This window comes from Acomys russatus, chromosome 16 (genome assembly GCF_903995435.1).
Source record: "Acomys russatus chromosome 16, mAcoRus1.1, whole genome shotgun sequence".
NCBI lineage: Eukaryota > Metazoa > Chordata > Mammalia > Rodentia > Muridae > Acomys > Acomys russatus.
In genome coordinates, this window is record NC_067152.1 from 1,242,724 (window position 1) to 1,263,162 (window position 20,439).

Genomic DNA, 20,439 nt, shown 5'->3' on the forward strand with positions numbered 1-20,439 from the left:
GTATAGTGTGGTGTGTATAGCGCGGTGTGTATAGCACGGTGTGTATAGCGCGGTGTGTATAGCGCGGTGTGTATAGCGCGGTGTGTATAGCGCGGTGTGTATAGCGTGGTGTGTATAGTGTGGTGTGTATAGGACCCTAGATGAAAGGACAGGGAAGAAGTAAGATGAGAGGGTAAGAGGAGAGTGGAAAGAGCCAGGGAGAAGAGGGAGAAAGAAAAGAAAGTAGCTTTGGGGTTTAGTTTTTATAAAGATTTATTTATTCTTTTTTATGGATGATTTTATGGATGTCTTTGTGTGTGTGTGTGTGTGTGTGTGTGTGCCAGATTGTGCTGGGTACCCTCAGAGGTCAGAAAAAGGCATCAGAATCAGATCCCCTGGAAATGGAGTGAAAGATGGCTTTAAGCCACCTTATGGGTGGCTGGGAACTGAGCCATGATCTTCTGCAAGAGCAACAATTGCTCTTAACCACTGAGCCATCTCGAGCCACGAGGAAGGAACTGTTTACTTGTTGAGACATGGTCTCACTATGTAGCCCTGGCTGACCTGGAACTCACAGAGATCCACCTGCCCTGAGCAGACATCTTATGTTTAAAAACAAGACTGGGGATGACATGAATAAGAAAGTAAAGACGTCTGCATATTTTCTCACACACGAGAGAGAGACAGAGACAGAGACAGAGACTGGCAGCTATCCCCAGAAAAGAACACTTAGAGAAAACACTAAAAGCTAGAAAGAAACTTGAAAATCCTACAAGGACCGCAGAAGTAAAGCAAAGCAAAACAAAGCATTAGAGAGCAAGAACAGTCTCCTCTCACCCACATTTCATCTCCCCTCGAGTTGGCATAGTGACGTAAAGAAAGTAGTTCCCAGAGCCCACAGTTTCTACAGTGGAAAAAGACAACCAGAGAGAAGCACATAGCCACCCTAGCATTACTAGACGCCTCTCGGGAGCCCTGCTTGGGCTTCCTCATCGGGAATACTATGAGGTAATGGCACAGCTAGATTGGGCCAGACAAAGACGGGGTGCATTGTCTCATGCAGGGCTCAGATAGCCAGCAGCTTCCCTGTTGAGATGCCCAGCTAGAGGTGCCACAGAGCCAAGCATGTTGTTCCCAGAAACTCCTCGCAAAATTCAATCTGCCTTACATGCCTAGCTCATCAAGTCTATACCCAGCCTCCAACCCCACTCCTAGGAAGAGGCCACCCAGGAAGCTTTGCCTTACCATAGACCCGTCCCACCAGTGGTCCAATTAGAAAAGTGGAGGCCCGACCAGCAGCACCACACCGTCCTCAGAGTGGAGCTTCAGCACAGCAAGTGAGAGAGAGAGAAGAATACAGGGACTACTTTAAAACTATGAAAAGTAACTCCCTAATCCAATACATAAGAATGATGTTGGATCAATCTTATCCCTAGTAAGAGGGTTAAAAGACAAAAGCAGGCTAAGGGTATAACTCGAATGTATGCATTCTATTCTTTTTTTTTTTTTTTTTAAATTTTTGGCATCAAGATTATAAAAGGTGGGGTGGGTGCAGATGTGAAGTTTTGTTTAATATAACTAAAAATAATTGTTACTAATATAAAAAGCCTGTTACTAAAATAAGATTTTTGTCTAAGCCTCAGAATAACCATGAAGATAAAACCTATCTATAGTGATTGCACAAAATATAAAAGGGAAGGAATCAAAGCATCTGCACAGTGAAACACACCCAAAAAAAGACAAAAGGAGGAGAGGCCACTCCCTGCTTCCTGACTGCAGACACAGTGTGCACAACTGCCTCATGCTCCTGTCTGCTCTGCCAGGATGGATTATATTCCTTCTTAAGCCAAAATAAGCCACTTCTGTATTTAAGGGAGAGAAAAAGAAAGAAAAAAAAATGGTCCAGAAAACAAGTTACAAGGTGACAGTAGCAAGTAGTCACCTACAAATAACTACCTTAAATATAAAAGGATTGGGTTCTCCAATGAAATCACATACAGACTGAAAGGATTGGGGTGGGGCATTCAACCATATACTGACTACAAGAAATTCACTTTATTGTGAATGAGACCTAGAGAATAAAAGTAAATGGGCAAAGGAGTATTTGTATATGTATGTATATATTTTCCAAGCAACCAGAAACTAGAAGAGTAGCTATACTTGCAAATAAGCCTTAAGTCGAACACTATAAAAAGAGACAATGAAGGCCACTTAAATAATGGTGAAGGGGTGATTTACCAGAAAGACAAACAGTTGCAAATGCCTGTGTGCAACATCCAAGCATCTAAATACATAACTCAGTTAACAAAGGACTTGAAGGAGAGCGGTTGCAGCAGTTGGAGTCCCTGAACACCTTACTCAACATTTACAAGACCATCAGGAAATGAAACCTGGCCTTTGTGTTAGCCGCCTTGCTTGTCTCAGTGACAAGACGGACTCCCTGACAGAAACAACTCCGAAGGGAAGGGTTTATTTTGACAGTTTCAGGGATCTCAGACCATCGTGGCAGGGAAGGCATGGCGGCTGGGGCAGCTCCAACCGTGACAGTGGAAGCTTACAACAGCTTGGCAGGTCAGGAAACAATGAGAGCCCAGGCTGCACCAGAGGAGGATAGCACCCTCAAGGCCTGCCCTAGCCAGAGCACCGTTTCAACAGTTCCATTACTTTCCAAACTGACGTCATGAGCCACTGGCCAAATGTTCAAACAGGAACCTGTGGGGAAGGAACATTTGACATTCAAACCATATGGATTTAAATTTCACTTTAGACCAAATGGACCTAGAGGTAAACAGAGCAGTCTACTCACTGTCGGCAGAATGTGTGTGATTCTCCACTGCAGTCCCTGTTTGTGCGAAATCACACTAGCTAACTCCCTCACCCCAGGGAGAGAGAGAGAGAGAGATTTCAGGGCTGGAGAGCTGTGGCTCGGTGGCTAAGAGCACATGCTATTTTTCCAAAGAACCACAGTTTGGTTCCCAGCATTCACACTGAACTGCTGATAATCACCAGCAGTTCCAGTGAATCCATTTACAGAGACACACACATACACATGAGCTAAAAATGGAAACAAAGCTTTTTTAAAAAACAGAAATTCACTTCTCACAATTCTGGAAGTTGAAAAATCAAGGGCAACGGTGCCTGGAGGGATTGGCCTCTCAGCCAACACAAAGGAGATTTATCACCCCAGAGAGACAACCTAGGGCATGGGGAGAGGGAAGGGGCAGGGAAGGGGGGGCTGGGATGAGGTATGGGAAAGGGAGGGGAGGTGGCTGCCTCTGCTGGGGGGACAGCATCAGGGGTCCCTGCAGAAGTGATTTTTAAGGAGAAAGGAGGGAAGTCTGCGCTAGGATGAATTAGGGTGGTTGGACAGGTCAGGCAGTGTAGTCAAACAATGAATTATGATTGCTGGATCTTGGTGTTTACTCTCAGGAATAAGTCTGGTGGCCAAATAAGGGAATAGACTTTGGGGGCTAGCTTTAGGAATGTAATCTAATGGTTTAGCAAGGGAGTGGGGAGGAAAAATGGCAAAACCTGCCATCTGTGCTTGTTGTGCTCGGGCCTGTTAGAGAGCCCTATCAGTGCCGATTACTGAAGACTGGACCTCCTTGTTTCCAAGATTCTGCCTTAGGCATCCTCCAGAGGGAAGAAATGGTGCAACCACACATTGCAAAAAATGTGTGAGCAGGAGAGCGAACTGACCGCTACATAAAGATCCTTTTTGTGGGTCATGCGCACATTCACAAGAGGAATCCTTGTTCCCTAGTCACTTTAGAGGTCCACCTCTTCCTATGTCACGTTGGCCATTACATTCCAACACGTGATTAAAGCCAAAACCCTCAGACCTTAGCATCAACCCCACCAACACGGGATGCTCTACATCAGGTGAATTGTGCAACCATTGTAGTCCCGACTTGCTTTGTCACAAGGTGTGGGCTATCCTGGGAAAGGTGTGGGTTATCCTGGGGAAGGTGTGGGCTGTCCTGGGAAAGGTGTGGGCTGTCCTGGGAAAGGTGTGGGCTATCCTGGGAAAGGTGTGGGCTATCCTGGGAAAGGTGTAGGCTGTCCTGGGAAAGGTGTGAGCTATCCTGGGAAAGGTGTGGGCTATCCTGGGAAAGGTGTGGGCTGTCCTGGGAAAGGTGTGGGCTGTCCTGGGAAAGGTGTGGGCTATCCTGGGAAAGGTGTGGGCTGTCCTGGGAAAGGTGTGGGCTATCCTGGGAAAGGTGTGGGCTATCCTGGGAAAGGTGTGGGCTATCCTGGGAAAGGTGTAGGCTATCCTGGGAAAGGTGTGGGCTATCCTGGGAAAGGTGTAGGCTGTCCTGGGAAAGGTGTGGGCTGTCCTGGGAAAGGTGTGGGCTATTCTGGGAAAGGTGTGGGCTATCCTGGGAAAGGTGTGGGCTATCCTGGGAAAGGTGTAGGCTATCCTGGGAAAGGTGTGGGCTATCCTGGGAAAGGTGTGGGCTGTCCTGGGAAAGGTGTGGGCTGTCCTGGGAAAGGTGTGGGCTGTCCTGGGAAAAGTATGGTCTTTGGAAAGGAGGACTGCTGAGCACCCTCCCGTGGCTGCACGGGGACTCCAGTGTGTTGGGTTGTGCTAGACTATTGTTGCTACTGTTCCATTGAGGAGTGGAAGTTAACTGACTTGGGGCAGGGTCTCACTCTGTATACCAAGCTGACTTCAAAGCCATGATCCTCCAGTTCTCTCTGAGAACTCTCACCGTTCGTGCTAAGAGCACAGGTGTGTGCCACCACACATGGCTAGAAAGTCTGTTCTTAAGCAAGGACTACCTATAAAGTTCATCTCCATTTCCCCACGGACATGTGTGGGTAATGTCGTTAAAACTTCGAGTATACAAAAATCTAACACATCATCTTGTTAATAGAGGCCAGAAGAAGGCGTAAAGATATGAGCATTGTGGTGGGAATTAAACCTGGGTCCTCAGGAAAAACATCTCTCCATCTCACAATTGGCTTGAATTTATTGGACTTAAGCCTCGGATAACAGGAGCCTAAAAGGACCTGGAAGGTCTGGGTCTCAGGCTGGGAGATCTGGATGGAGTTCACTCACCAACCCTCTTCCTCCCCACCCTGACAGGCCCCTTGGGTCCTCCTGGGTGAGTCCATCTCAATGGACTAGATCATGACCCCGCTATGGTCATTTTCCACCGGAAGCGACGTGCTGAATCACTCAAAGATGAGCTGTGCCCTTGGAACACTGTGGCCCTCACCTCAAGCCCTGTGTACTCTATGTAAAAGAGAAACAGCCTTGGCAAATAGCCTTGACCTCCGCAATGCGTGCCACACTTTCAGAGAGCAAAGGACCTCTGGATCTGAGCATTGTACATTCTTGCTCCCCAGAGGAACTGACCAAAGAGGCACACCCATCCTGCCTAGCTCAGACCCGGTGGATGAAAAGGCCTAAACTCGCGGTCACCCAACCCTGCCGTGCGAATCCTCGGGTTCTACAGTCTGCGCGCGCCATCCAGCGGCGGCGTCCGGAATCGCATGCACCTTAGAGAAAATCCCGCAGCTGAAACTTTTGCAGGTTTCCCCAGTTCCAGAAGGAAAGGTAACTGCAGATTAAATAGCTCTGGGTCTCCGACCTTCCCTAAAATTAAGTCATTCTCTGTCACTAGTGATTCGCTGGCGCCTACTCCCAGATCCCTGCATTCTCATTTTCAAAGGCATTTGATGCAAAGATGCAAAATGAAATTCTAGGAGATTAATTCTAGGATTACGTTGAAAGAATAATGTACGACAGGACTTGCAGCCAGCCTCGGCCACACAGACAGTTCTAGACCATCCTAAGCAATGTGTGAGCCCTATCTAAATTAATAATAAACAAACAAACCATAAGATCTTAGATTAAGAATAAATTAGTCACTAAATTACAAAGAGCCTAATACGGTGGGCACTGTTGCCGCCCTAATATGTATTTTCTTCTCCCTTACTATTAAGCCTTGCTTTTGATGATAGAACTCGGCTGTGGATGCAGAAAAATCACCATTTCTTATTTTTGCATTTCTTTGCAGATATACATATAAAGACACTGGCCTCTGAGGAAGCTGTATCGTCTGGTACAGACCCAACACCTCTCTTCTTTGTCTGTTCCTGTTTGGGATGCAAACAAAGACCACAGGTGCCACAACGACTTAGCAACCGCATGGCGGTGATGAGGAGAGTGAGGTAGTGAGGTAGAGTACATGTTAACACGAGGAGGAAAACCGGAGAGAGCCTGGCTCTCTGCTGGAAGCTTTGAGCCCCTGGGCTACACCTGAAGGCTTTGCATTTGTTCAAAGAATTTAAAAGACAGGGGGAAACTGGAACTGGGCAGAGGTCTCAGAAAGTGCTTACCATGATAGAATGAGAACCAATTGCGTGGGAGACCCCGCAGTGTAACAGCTACAGCAGATGAAAAATTTAGATAAGAGTCGCCCTGCAGCATGACTCAAAGCTCCTCTGTCCTGTACCTTATCAACTAAGGCCAAATTCCCCTATGCCCCTTACCCAATTATGTGATACCAAAACGGTTTCTGCCTTTAAAAACCTTGTATCCCTCAGCCTCTGGGGAATGGATGGTCCTGGCTCTGGAGCAAGATGAATAAAAAAGACCCTGTGTGCATTGCATCTGGCTGGTCTCTGGTGGTCTGTGAAGATTTCGTGACATGGGTGTCTCACTCCAACTTGCTTTTGGTCATAGTGTTTCGTCATAGCAACAGTAATCCTAACTAAGACATGTATTAAAGATTTTTATCACCAAGATATTATAATCCAAAGGATAGCCACATTTGTTATTAGCAACGTTGAAATGAACGGGCAAATTGTCTTTCCACGGGAGATTGTGACAATGGGAGAAAAGTGTTCCTTCATACATAATTTATTTGCATGCACACAGACTATAATTACTGGCTATTATTTATCTGAAACTTGCAGACTTGTAAAATGGCTCCAGGAGAATCTGAGTCAGATAAGCCAGGAAGGTAAGCCCAGGACAATGCAGTTCCCATTGAAGAACAAATTATTCCCCTCGTGTCGCTTGAATCAAATATTCTTTCATCAATTCAAGGCATTATTAGTTGATTTTTTTATTTCCTGTAGCTAGACATATTCTCCACTGATACAACAGATAGTGTGAATACATAAGGGTTTTCTTCCAGTGTTCATAGGGAATATAAAAGGCCAGGAGCCCACAAAGGCTGAAGGAGTCTTCCCAACATAAAGGCCAAGCTAACAGCCCCCTTACTTACAAATTAAACACACACACATACACAGAGAGAAAGAGAGAGAAGGGGGGGGAGCCAGTGATCACAGAACATGGAAATGCGCAATAGAGAGATGCACAGGAAAAGAAATGTAAATGCCTTCTGAGCATAGAAAAAGAAAATGTTGACCAACACCCATGAGTTTTATAAAATGCAAATTAAAACCATGATAAACAAGACTGACAAGCTTATTGAAGGTGAAAGAAATAAGGTGTTTTTATTCCTTGTGAAGGGATTTATTCATATAGCCACTTGGAAGGACAATTTGGGGAAAAAACCTGAAAATATACTTTTTATCACAATAATACCACTTGCAGGCATTTAGCCTGCTTGCCTGCATATGTAAAAACATATACAGAGAAATATTGTTTTGCAGCACTGCTGGTAGTCACAAAGGGTCGGGAAGAAAGTGTTAAATAGCCACGTATGCATTTTTGAAATGGAATACCATCCATTTAAAATAAGGAGGCAAAGCTGTAATCCCAACATCAGGAAGCCGAGGTAGGAGAGGGGTGCCACAAGTTCTAAGCCAGTTTTGTCTCCACAGTAAATTCCAGGACAGCGTGAGCTACAGTGTGGAGCCCTAGCTTAATTAAGTTGAAAAATTAACAAAGCAGTTAGGTTTCAAGTCAGCAAGAAGGCTGTGGCAGTGACCTGGTGGTACGCTTGCTGTCCTGACTAGTTTTATGTCAACTTGACATAAGCTAGAGCTATATGAAAGGGAGAAACCTCAGTTGAGAAAATGCCTCCAGAAGATCCAGCTGTAGGACATTTTCTTAATTAGTGATTGATGGCGAAGGGGGCCCAGCCCATTGTGGGTGGTGCCATCCCTGGGCCGGTGGTCCTAGGTGCTATAAGAAAGCAGGCTGAGCAAGCCATGAGGAGCAAGCCAGTAAGCAGCACTCCTCCGTGGCCTCTGCACTAGCTCCTGCCTCCAGTTCCTGCCCTGTTTGAGTTCCTGTCCTGACTTCCCTTGGTTGGAAGTATAAATCAAGTAAACCCTTTCCTCCCCAACTTGCATTTTGGTGATGATGTTTCATCACAATAGAAACCCTAATTAAGACACTTGCCTAGCATATATGAACACGGGGTTTGATGCCGTGTGTGTGTGTGTGTGTGTGTGTGTGTGTGTGTGTGTGTGTGTGTTTGACAAAAATAACTAGACGGAGACCTTACAATTTCAGCATTATTTCAACAACTTTATTGCTGTTTCTACTCACTGAACAGCCAGATATTTTTAAGTTACCAGCATAAGTCAGGTTCTTAGTAACCCTTTTTAATTAATAAGCAAAAATCGACAGAGTGCAACTAAAAATGTGTTCGCAGTGGTTCGTTCTTGAGCACCCCTTGGGTGATTTGTGGCAACTCTGTGTCCCAACCACCAGCCGGGAACAATTGGTTGTAGTGAGAAGTGATCACCCAGCATTCTTGGGTCAAGCAAACTCTGCCCCCACGAGAGTACAGAGTAGAACCAGATACCACCTGCACTGTTCTCTTAAACATGGGAACTGGGACACTGTTTTTAATGAAAACTCTGGGGGTGGGGGCACTTGCACGCACAGACTCTTTCACCAGTGCCTGCATATATATGAATGCCAGAGGAGCATCTTTCTCTATTGGTCTCCCCGCCCCCATTTTTTTTTTTTTTTTTTTTTTTTTTTTGAGACAGGGTCTCTCACTAAACCTGGATATGGCACTTTGGCTGTAGATTTACAAGGCCACCCTTGGCTATCTATAATGGCACTGGGGATAATAACTGTTGTAGAAAACTATTAATATTTACTATTAATATATATATAATTATTACATTGATTATTATTTAACCCGCCATCATATCAATAAAACACACAGACACCTGTTAGATTTTTTAATATGCTTTAAATGCTGGAACTGGGAAGAAAATAACCCCCCAAGCTATCTGATTATCTCCCAGCTCCACATCCCGTGCCACTCTCTTTAATTATTCCTATCTGGGCTACTTCCCATCCAAAAGCCCATAAATACTTGCAGGTGTTTTTCATCTGGGCTGCTTCTCTCCAAGCCGTGATCCTCAGAGCAAGTTCCTCCTGGCCAAGTGCTGCTAGTTCATGCTCAACCCATGGCGGCTCTGCTTTCTTCTTCTTCCTCTCCTGTTCTTTTTTTCTTCCTGTTCCCCTCCCATGATCCTCCTGCCCTCCAAGCCCTCAAACCATACTCTGCCTACCTCTCTTCTGCCCCGCCCAGGTGTAGGCATGTTTTTGTTTTGTTTTGTTTTGTTTTTGTCAATCAGGGATAATTTGGAGGCCAGTTTACACAGCATCACTTTGGTTTGCTTATAGAACAGTAAGAATCTCAGGGTTGGGGAAGGCTAAGCAATTAACATCTAAATAAATGGAGGCTCCGGACAAACCACCACAATTCCCCCTTTCTGTCTAATTTTAAAAGGCCAGTTTTAATAATAAACAGTGTAAAGTAAGAACAATTATGAAACAATCCAGAAACCCATATATAAAAGACACAGTCATGATATTTAGCTTATTTCTTTTTTGGCAACTTTGAAGAAAATACCGATCCTATCTTGATGAGTTCTGTACCTAAATTATTCTCTATCATATCTTGTATTTATCAACCTAAAAACATCTTCTTAAATCCTAAACAACCTAAGCTTAGTTGTAAGACTATAGCTATTTGGTCTTTGACCCCCATTAGAGACATGGGAAGGGATAAAATCATTATCTGAATACACAGGAAGTTCAGGCAAGCAGTTTCCAAAACTAATAAAAATAACAGAGACAATCTGCTGCCTGGACACATCATGCATCTCCAGCCCCTGGTCCAGTGTGTCTGACAGACATACTTGTGAAGCAGGAACCATGAAGGGCTTGTTTACCCCGTCTTGACAGAGCTTAGTAGTCAACGTAGCCTGATTCCAAGTCTTGTCTATTTTTTGCCATTTTACCTAATGGAGATTCTTTGATGCTCATTATTATCTTCAAAGTGGAAAGGGGTATTGTCAGAAGCTGACATGCCTCAAGTCAAAAAGACCTTAAGTAAGTTTTATTCTCCTGGCAACAATCTGTGCTGGTGGCACTTGAGCAGAAAGGCATATACTTAATTCTGCCGAAGCAGACGTGAATGTTTGTGTGCAGCATCCACCAAGGCTCATACACGTTCTGTGTCCATGTCAGGGTACAGCCCGTGCCCTACGTTGGAAATGTAGCATTGTGGCCCAAAGTCATCCAACATCTGCTGTACCAGTCGACCAACCAATCTCTTCCTCAGATGCATACAAGGCGCAGGGGTCCAGGTTTCCCTGAAAAGTCTTCCCTACACACTCTTGGGCTTTCTTTGGAGCCACTTTCCAGTCAAACCCAACTACCTCATAGCCAGCCTGGGCCAGCTCCTCCAGAGCAAAATGTCCATCCTTAGCAAAGATGATCATGGGCACTGGTGCCAGACCTGCCGTCTGCAACCCAGCCCTCACTCGCTTGGCTACATCATGGATGTAGGGTAGTGCACATTTGCCAACTCTGAGCCAAGATGTCCCGCATGGGACTCAAAGAGCTGCAGTGCCTGAGCACCAGCAGCCACTTGTCCTATTAGATACGGGACCAGAGCATCAGTGAGTATGCCAAGCAGCTTGTGACTGGCCTGTGGCTTTTGGTAGAGCCATCGCTTGGCCTGAGCCATGGTGCTCAAACTGCCGCCTTCAACCATGTATGTCATCAGGGTCCACGGAGCACCATCAAAGCCAATTAGTGGCACACGTCCAGCCAGCTGTTGTCGGGTAAGGGTGATGGCTTGGAACACATAGCTCAACTTTGAAGCCTCTTCTTCTGGATCCTGTAGACACTCTAGGTCCTGCTCTTCTCCTAATGGCTCTGGAAAGCTGGGTCCTTTGCCAGGTACCATGGTAACCTCCATGCCCAGTGCCTGGGGTACCACAAGGATGTCTGAGAAGATGACAGCAGCATCCAGAGGGAACCTTCGCAGTGGCTGCAGTCAGCTCGCAGCAAGCCTCAGGAGAGCGACAGGTGCTAAAGAAGTCCTGAGCAGCCCTGGTTTCCCTAAACTCTGGTAAGTATCAGCCTGCTTGTCACATGCACCAAACAGGAGTGTAGTCTGTTTCCTCTCCCCAAGCTGCTCGCAGGAATGTGTCATTCTTCAGCTCCGGAAAGTTCTGGAGTCCCGACCCGTTCGCCTCCATGGTAAACAGTAATTGAGCAGTCGCCGCTTTAATCTGAGTCTCCCCTTAAATTGATTTTTTAAAAAAATCTTTGAATGTCATATTCTTCAGATCTCTGTGCTTTTTGAAGATGTCTATGTATCTATTTTATTTTTACAGAGTGCATAACCATATCTATCTATCTATTATCTATCTATAATACATCTGAAAAGGCAGATGTTGCTTGTTTCTAGCTGTTTACTATCTGTTTAACCTATGAAACATATTTCTGTAATAAAATAGATTGGTAATAAAATGACATGACCATGAGTCTTATTGACTGTTAACTCGCATTACTTAATTATTCTAAATAGTTTGTAGTAACAGCTTTAAAAAGACTGGAAATAAACTTTGTATTTATAAGTGAGTTGTATAGGTCCAATACCTCACACCAGAACAGAAACGTGTGTGTGTGTGTGTGTGTGTGTGTGTGTGTGAGAGAGAGAGAGAGAGAGAGAGAGAGAGAGAGAGAGAGAAGATCAAAATTAACCTTAAATTTGTATCAATATACAGTATACCAGTGCATCAAAATTAATTGAGAATAGCAATGGTTCTATAGTTGAAGAGCCGATTCCATAATCTACCATTTATCATATTATTCCTAAATGATATTTCTATATTCCCCCTCTTTCTTTTCAACCTGAGTCTATTTTCTCCTATTTTTTTCCCTGATCAAGACTATTAATAACTGTAACCAATTCCCCTCAATGACAACAAACATCCATGGCCCATTAGAACAACCACAATCTATCCACCCCACCTTAAGGGAATGGGACGTGGTCCCCTTATGTTGCTTCTTGCTGATTTTGTAATATAGGATACCTTTTGGAGGGGCCAAAGAAATTTTCAAAAAAAATAGTTAATTATTAAAGAATTAGCTGTGACATTTGTTGTCCAGTCTCTGGATGATGTGAAAGTTCAGGCTTAAGTAAAGCCCTTTTGGAACAGTCTGGAAGGCTGGACCAATTGAGATTAGCAGCTCTCTCTGAAGCTGTCCTGGAAGCAGGCTTTGAAGGAACAGCAACTGAATCAGCGTGAGGCAGGACAGTGTAGGATGCTGGAATATCTTAAGTCAGAGTTTCATCATCCTCCAGGAAGAATTTTGTCAGATCTGACCCACTTTACTGGTGTCTGGTTCTTTTATTCTGAAAATACATAATTTTTCATAAGGAATATACAGTCCTATGATTATAAATCTATGGGACATGCAAGTTGCACAGACCAATTAAAGAATTTCTCCTCTTTGTATGAGCAGAAGAAAGGCATCTGTCTTTCTTTAAGCTAGACTGGATTGTATGCCAAACTATAATACCAATCTCCATTCATGCCATACAAAGGGTGGCATGTAATAATGATAATTCTTGAGAATTTATTGGGTATGCATAGCTAAAGTTCTGGCTGGAGACATTTACATGTCTCGGTCGGTCTCAGAGCTGTTCCCGTGTGGAGGAATCAACAAATCGTGTTACCTGTCCTGTTTGGTCTTCTTGATTTCTTTTCTTCTGTCTGCAGCCAAGATCTTCCCCCACCCCACCCCCCACTCCGATCAAATCTGATTTCCATCAGTTTTTATGGCATCCAAAGCCTTTTATTTTTTCCTGTTAACAGAAACGTAAGGCCCATCTCCCAAAATAGCATAGCCTTTGTCCTCCAGTTTGAAGTTATCATATGTTTAGAATGGTTTAGTTTAGCAGCCCAATTAACTAGGTCTGCCATATTATGACCTCCCTCCAAGGGGATGAATTTTATTAATATTGAATCTATAAAAATTTTTATGTTGCTAAATTAGAGCAAGATTGTATGGAAATTAAATATACTCTCCTACAGAGAAATATAATTATTAAATTTGATGAAACAGGGTATTTCTGTATTGCCTGGGCTGTCTTGGATTTGTTTTGTAGATTAGGCTGGCCTCAGACTCACAAGGACCCTATCTGTTGTCTTTGTTTCCCAAGTATTAGGATCAAAGGCATATACCTAATAAAGTCAATTCTAAAATTAGGGGCTGCAGAGATGGCTCAGCGGTTAAGAGCACTGTCTGCTCTTCCAGAGGTCCTGAGTTCAATTCCTGGCAACCACATGGTGTCTCATAACCGTCTAATGCCCTCTGTGTACATGAATACAGAGCACTTATACACATAAAATATATAAATCTTTTAAAAATAAATTATACAATTTTTATAATTTTATTTTGTGCTAGTTAATATAGTTCTGTCAGATAGTTAGATAGCTGATAGTTCCTGTCAGTTCCTGTGAGAGCCTCCACCTAAGGAAATGGGTAGGCTGCTCACATCATTAATTATTTTTACACCAGTCACTTATTTATTTAGTACTAACTAGAATACCTATCAGTTCCCGTGGAAGCTCCACACCTAAGGAGATCAGTAGGCTGTTCAGAGCATCAATCAATCAATTATTCATTTCTGTGTTGGTCTGAGTTCCCCAAACTCCATCTCCCAAGTGGACCCAAACTACTAGACTGTGGTCTCCAGGAAGTTTTCCCAGGAGCCATTGTTATGAGCTGCGCTGCAATTAAGTGTTCCCACCATCTCTGTGTTCATAAGATGTTAGACCCTTCCTCCACTCTGTGAGAGCCCAAGGGCAGGAACCACTGCCTCTGTGAAATGCCTTGTGCCATGTGCCAAGCTGGCGTACGTGAATTCCAAACTGTGAAATTGGGGGGGGGGGACACCTTTGCTAACAAACCATTCCTTCCTTACACACACGCACGCGCGCGCGCGCGCGCGCGCGCGCGCGCACACACACACACACACACACACACACACACACCTTTACAGCAGCTAAAATTTGTCTCCAGGTGGGGCGCTGGGCAGGACCAGCTAGAGGCAGCAACAGCCACGCTCTTGCCAGCCAGTCCTGGCTCCACTTGGTCTGATTTGCTTGTCCCCTAAATGCCTGCATCAGGCTGCCTTTTGGCTGCAGGTGTGCCCAGGAGTATCTCTTAAAAAGACACCTAGGAGACTGCTTTTGAGGTGGGAGATTTTAGACTTTAAGGTTGGATTTTAATTGCCATTAAGTCGGGCGCCATTATGTTGTAGAAAGGGGCTATCAATATTTACTGCTAATACACATGATCGGTATGGTGGTAATTATTTAACCTGCTATCATATCAATAAAAATACAGACACTTGTTAATTTTTTTTACTATGCCTTAGACATTGAAATTGGACAGAAACTAAACCCCTAAGCTATCTGATTATCTTCCAGCTCAACTCTTCATATCATTTGCTTTAGTCACTCCTATCTGGGCTACTTTGTAAGGGTAAAATTAATGCCATATTATACACGTAATATATATTCTGCAACTAATGCCATGGTCTGTGAATGCTCTGTGAGAACTTGTCCTCCAGGTGACTTCACATCTTCCTGCATGCCAGGAATGACCATGCACTGCCATAAACTAGAGCTGTTAGCAGTCTCCAGAAACTCCTCTGGAGCGATTGGATACAATCAACTCCCAATGATCCTCTGAGATAAACAACTTCCCTGGAGCTCCAGCCTCCTGGACCCAACCCGCCTGAAGGTTGGCATTCCTGTAACCCACAACTTTCCCTTGAGGTTCAGCCTCCACCCAACCTGCCTGAAGGTCGGCATTCCTGTGACCCACAACCCCTGCTTATGGCTTTTTCCTTACTTCCTTGTGATCCAAAGCCCCAATTACAGTTTTTCCCCTTACAAACCCATTGCCTTTGAAGCTATGGATCACTCTCCTATCCTGCTGTGTCAGGAAGGATTGTGATCCAAAGCTCAACCCCGTAATACAAGACCCTGTGTATGTTGCATCGGTATCGAGTCCCAGTGGTCATTTTAGGGGTCTCGTGATCTGGGTGATCACGGTATTACACTGGGCGATCTCGGTATTACATTTGGGGGTTCATCTGGGATCCTCCAGACCCCTAGGATCCTGAACCGAGGGTCCTACACTGGCCAGTAAGTGTGTGTCTGTGTACATCTGTCTGTGCCGCGGGTCTGTGTTATCAGGCGTCCCGGTTTTCTGGTTCAGGCAGAACGTGGGTACGGGATAGGCTGTTTGAGTTTGGTTTCTGGCAAAACATGACGGAGCCTGCTGGCTCTCAGGACAATCACCGTTCTGAATTTTGGTTCTTTTCCCTTGCCGTATTGGTACATTTCTGTGTGTAGTCATTTTGTGTTTCTGTTTGCTTGTAACATTCATTTTGTGTTTCTGTTTGCTTGTAATCGTCTCAGTTCTAGAAATGGACCACATCTCAAGCATGGCAGCTTAAGGCTAGTGCCTCCCACTTTCTGCTTCAATACTTGGCTGCTGCTGAGCTCTTGGTAGAGAGGCCTGTCCCAAACATGGAAGGTTCTCAGGGGACCTCTGCCATGAACATGGGGACTATCAGATTCTTGCTGGTTCGAAGCACCTGAACCCTCAGCCAGCAGCGGCACGCCCTGCTCCCCACCTGCATGTGCTCGCTGGCTTGAGTGTGTGGCTTTAGGACAAGGGTGCAAACCGGATTGCTAAAGTCTGCCTCCCAAGTGCTGGGATTAAAGGGGTGTACCACCACGCCTGACTTAAAACAATGTTTCTTTTTTTAATACTTTATTTAAATTGCATCTCAATTGTTATCCCCTCACTTGTATCCTCCCATTCCTCCCGCCCTCTCTCTGTCACCATACTCCCTTCCTTAGGTCTGTGACAGAAGGAGATCTCCTCCCCCATGATATGGTCACAGCCTATCAAGTCTCATACTGATAGCTGGCTTATCCTTTCTCTGAGTGGCACCAGGCCTCCCCACCAAAGGGAAGTGGTCAAATATGGGGCACCCTGGTTCGTGTCAGAATCAGTCCCCACTCTCCATGCAACTGTGGAGAATGTCCTGTCCATTTGGCTACGTCTGACTAGGGATTCAATGTTTACTGCATGTATTGTCCTTGGTTGGTGCAGGAGGTTGAGCAGACACCCCTGGGTCCAGATCAGCCTGTCATGATGTTCTTCTTGTGGATTTCTATGACCCTCTGAATCCTTCTATTTCCCCATTCTCCCATATTTCCATCACCTAGAGTCCCAATAGGAAGTCCCCACATCTACCCAATCTCCTGGTAAGTGAAGACTTTCATGGGACATCACTTTTGGGCTAGTGTCCAATTATAAGTGTATATACCATGTGAGTCTTTTGGGTCTGGGTTAACACATTTAGGATGATCATTTCTAGTTCCAGCCATTTGCCCACAAATTTCAGGATGTTGCCTTGGTATAAAGTCCTGGTGGTCATTTTGGGGGTCTTATGATCTGGGTGATCTCGCTATTATACTGGGTGATCTCGGTATTACACTTCCCATACAAAAATTTCATGAATACTTGCACATGCTTTCCATCTGGTCTGCTTCTCTCCATCTCCCGATCCACGGAGCTGGTTGTCACGTGATTCTTCTTTATGCTCTCCCACGGCGATTCTGCTTTCCCTTTCTCCTCTTCTGCCCCATTCCCTCTCCTCTTTCTCCTATGAGCTTTTTGTCCTCCAAGCCCTCAAACTTTATTCTGTCTGCCTCTCTTCTGCCCTGCCCAGCTGTAGGCATTTTTCATTGGCCAGTCAGGGATAATTTGGAGGCAAGGTTACAAACATTTTGTAACCTTGTTTTGGTTATATGAGGGTTTGCTCATAGGACAGTAAGAATCTCAGGGGGTAAAAGCAATTAACATTTAAATACATGGTGGCTCCAAGTCAACCACCACACTAACTCAGGTATTAATACATGAGCAGTAATATTTTACCCATTGAGTCAGCTCCCCTGGCCAAAAAGTCTTATTCAGAGAGACTCTAAGAGAGCTGGTCTACCAGTCGAGGTCCCATCACAAAAGAAAATGCCCGTAGTAACTTGAGGAGGGGATGTTTAATATAAAAAATATTAACTATAAAATTTAAAAACTTTCAGAAATGGCAGTACAGCCATTGCGCACTAAAGGGAGAGAGAGTGCCCTCAGGAGAAGCTGTCCCACCCAAGGACTAAGGTCTGCCTGGCTTTGTTCCTGGATGGTAAACCTGCATGGGTCCATGCCAGTGGACTTTACTGGAAATTTATCCTTTATTCCCAGGGAGGTGTCTCACTGGAAACAGTCTACTACCAGCCACTGAGGATGTGGAGACAAAGGAGGAGGTGTAGACAGACTGAGAGTAGAGAGGGCCGCTGGCCACTGTGAACTGCAGGAGCTGAGCACTGGAGGGGCTATGGGTTGGAGGTTGGTCTGATGTATTTTGATGCTAGTTACTGCTTGCTGTCTCTGTGCCTCAAGATCGCTACGTATCCTTGCCTAAAAACCTATTCTTATTTGACCAATAAAAAGCCAACACACCTGGGCAGGAAACTGGGCTAGGCATGGCTAAGGTTCCTGGGCTCTGGGAGACAGAGAGAATCTTGGGAAAGAGAAAGAGACGCGACAGAGGCAGAGCAAGGAGGAGAATGGCCATGGGATAGAATAGAGCCTTATGACCCAGAGAAGGGACTCTGAAGTTTCTCGTGGAAAGAGACAGCCAAAGGAAGAACAATAACAAGTATGTGGGGGTTACGGATGGGAGGCAGCCCAAATAGAAAGTACTAGAAGCAGATGGAGTGGGATGGAGATGGGGAGCTACTGGAGGACAGCTTAGGAGGTAAAGGCTCCCCAGGTAAAGGCTCACTTTAAAATGCATCAAGAGTGTCTGTGCGCTCATTGATTGCTAGCGGGTTAGAAAATACCGCCGTAATAATAACTATAGAGCTGATAACAGACCTTTATTAGGCCCTGCTTCTAATTTAACTGCAACAGCTATGTGCATGGCCAAAATCTGGTTCTGAAGGAGGTCCATGGTAGGATCCAGCCCTGCAGATGCAGGGGTGCTGCGAGAGCCTGCCACAAAAGCCCCTGAAGTTTCTCCAAGTAGTGCGAGCAGATAAGGAAAGACCCTTCTGCAGGGCCTCCCTTGAACCCAGCTTAGAACATAGCTAACAGATCTGGGCCCATTTCACCATGGAGACAGTGAAGAGAGAAGTTAGCACTGAGGCTGGTGTAACTGGACTCCGGACTAGAACAAGGCCAATATACAATTACATACACACACACACACACACACACACACACACACACACACACAGTGTCTAATAAAGCTTTTTAGCTGTCACAAACCCATAAGTAAAAAGCCAACATCTCAAGTCAAACAAAGCAGAAGAACAGAGAAACTGACAGCAGAAGCAAGAGGTAGGCAAGAGAGATGTCACCCCTGTCCTTGAATGCTGAGAAAAACCTGAATCTTCTCAACAAATGCCCCTTTAAGGACATAAACTAGTTTGAGCTAGTTTTGATCCCTGTCACAAAAGCATCCTACTAAATACTGGCTGTTAATAACAAAGTCCTCAAATTGACGTCTTAATAACAGTACATACACCACACACAGGCATACATATAACACACACACATATATATGCATGTATATGCATGCATCACACATACATACATATATGCACATGGAACACAGAGACACACATATACAGATACAGCACACACATACACGTGTACATATACAAAAACAACACACATGCACGTATACACATGTGCACACATACATGCACACATACAACATACATGTGTACATGTGCATATACAGATACAACACACACATACACACATGCATATACACATACAACACACACATACACGTGTACATATACAAAAACAACACACATGCACATATACACATGTGCACACATACAAATACATGTGTACATGTGCATATACAGATACAACACACACATACACACATGCATATATACACATACAACATAAACATGCACACATGCATATACATACATACAACATACACACATGCATATACACACACATTTACATGCACACACACTATACAATATATATACATACATACAACACACAGACACACACATACAACACACACATACCACATGCACATACAAACACATATCCACTATATTCACTATTGTGCTTGAAAGGTGAAACTGAATTTCATCTGCACCCCACAGTCCACTTTTCTGACATTTTCTTCACATCTTTTATTAGCAATAAATTCTTATAAAGCCTATAAATCTATATTTTAATTTTTCACATCTTTTAATTTAGGGTGCACACAAACTCACACATGCATGTCTCTGCCTGAGTACATACATGTGTGGCAGTCACAGGACAGCTTGCAAAAGTCAGTTCTCCCCTTCCACCAGGTGGGGGACCCAGAGATCAGACTCGGTTCATCAGGCACGGAGGCAAGCACCATGGCTCTCCAAACCATCTCAGCAGCCTGCAAGATTTCCTTGTTGGCTACACTCACATATATGCACATGAGTAGGCATGTATATATGTATGCAGTGTCTTACAAGGAGATCATTAAAACCCATCTGATATCCTGCACAAAATTTCCACCATCTTCTCACGTATGCCTGTGCGTTCCCAGAGCAGCCTCGCCAGCATCCGTCTGCCTCATTGTTTTCATGTGGAGCTGACTGGGGGCAGCTCGCTTTGATCCCTTCTCTTAAATGTGCTGTTTGGTGTTGTTATTCCACGTTATGGGGCCAGTTCTCCAGCTTAGTTCTTGAATCTGCCTTCCTCTTTCATTTTTTCTGCCTCTGATATGACTAGCGCAAGGGAACACTTGACCAGTGGGTGTGAGCATCGGCTCCCTGGCAGCTATTCTGCTCCTGGGGCCTTGAATCCTACCTTTCCTCTGATCATGTCTGGGGCTGGAGAAGGACGCCCAGCTGCTTCTCATTTTAATAGAATTGCTAATTCTTTCCGCCTCAGCAAGTTCCCACCCATCTATTTCCCCATGGCGCTGATCTTTTTTTCCTATTCTAGGATGTCTGTCACTCCTGTACCCATCGTCCATCTACATATCAAATTACTCCTCTCACGCTTCCTATTTTAGGACTCGTTGGCTGTCCTGTTCTCTTTGGTAATTCTCTTTGACTTTCCTACAAAATCATATGGTTTATAGGATTTGCATTTTTCTACCT

General features: G+C 44.7%; 1 pseudogene; it reads right to left on the bottom strand.

Annotated features, from left to right (window-relative positions):
• Positions 1 to 10,325: 10,325 nt before the first annotated feature.
• On the bottom strand, positions 10,326 to 11,437 carry LOC127199938 (uroporphyrinogen decarboxylase-like; annotated as a pseudogene).
• Between the last annotated feature and the right edge of the window lie 9,002 nt (positions 11,438 to 20,439).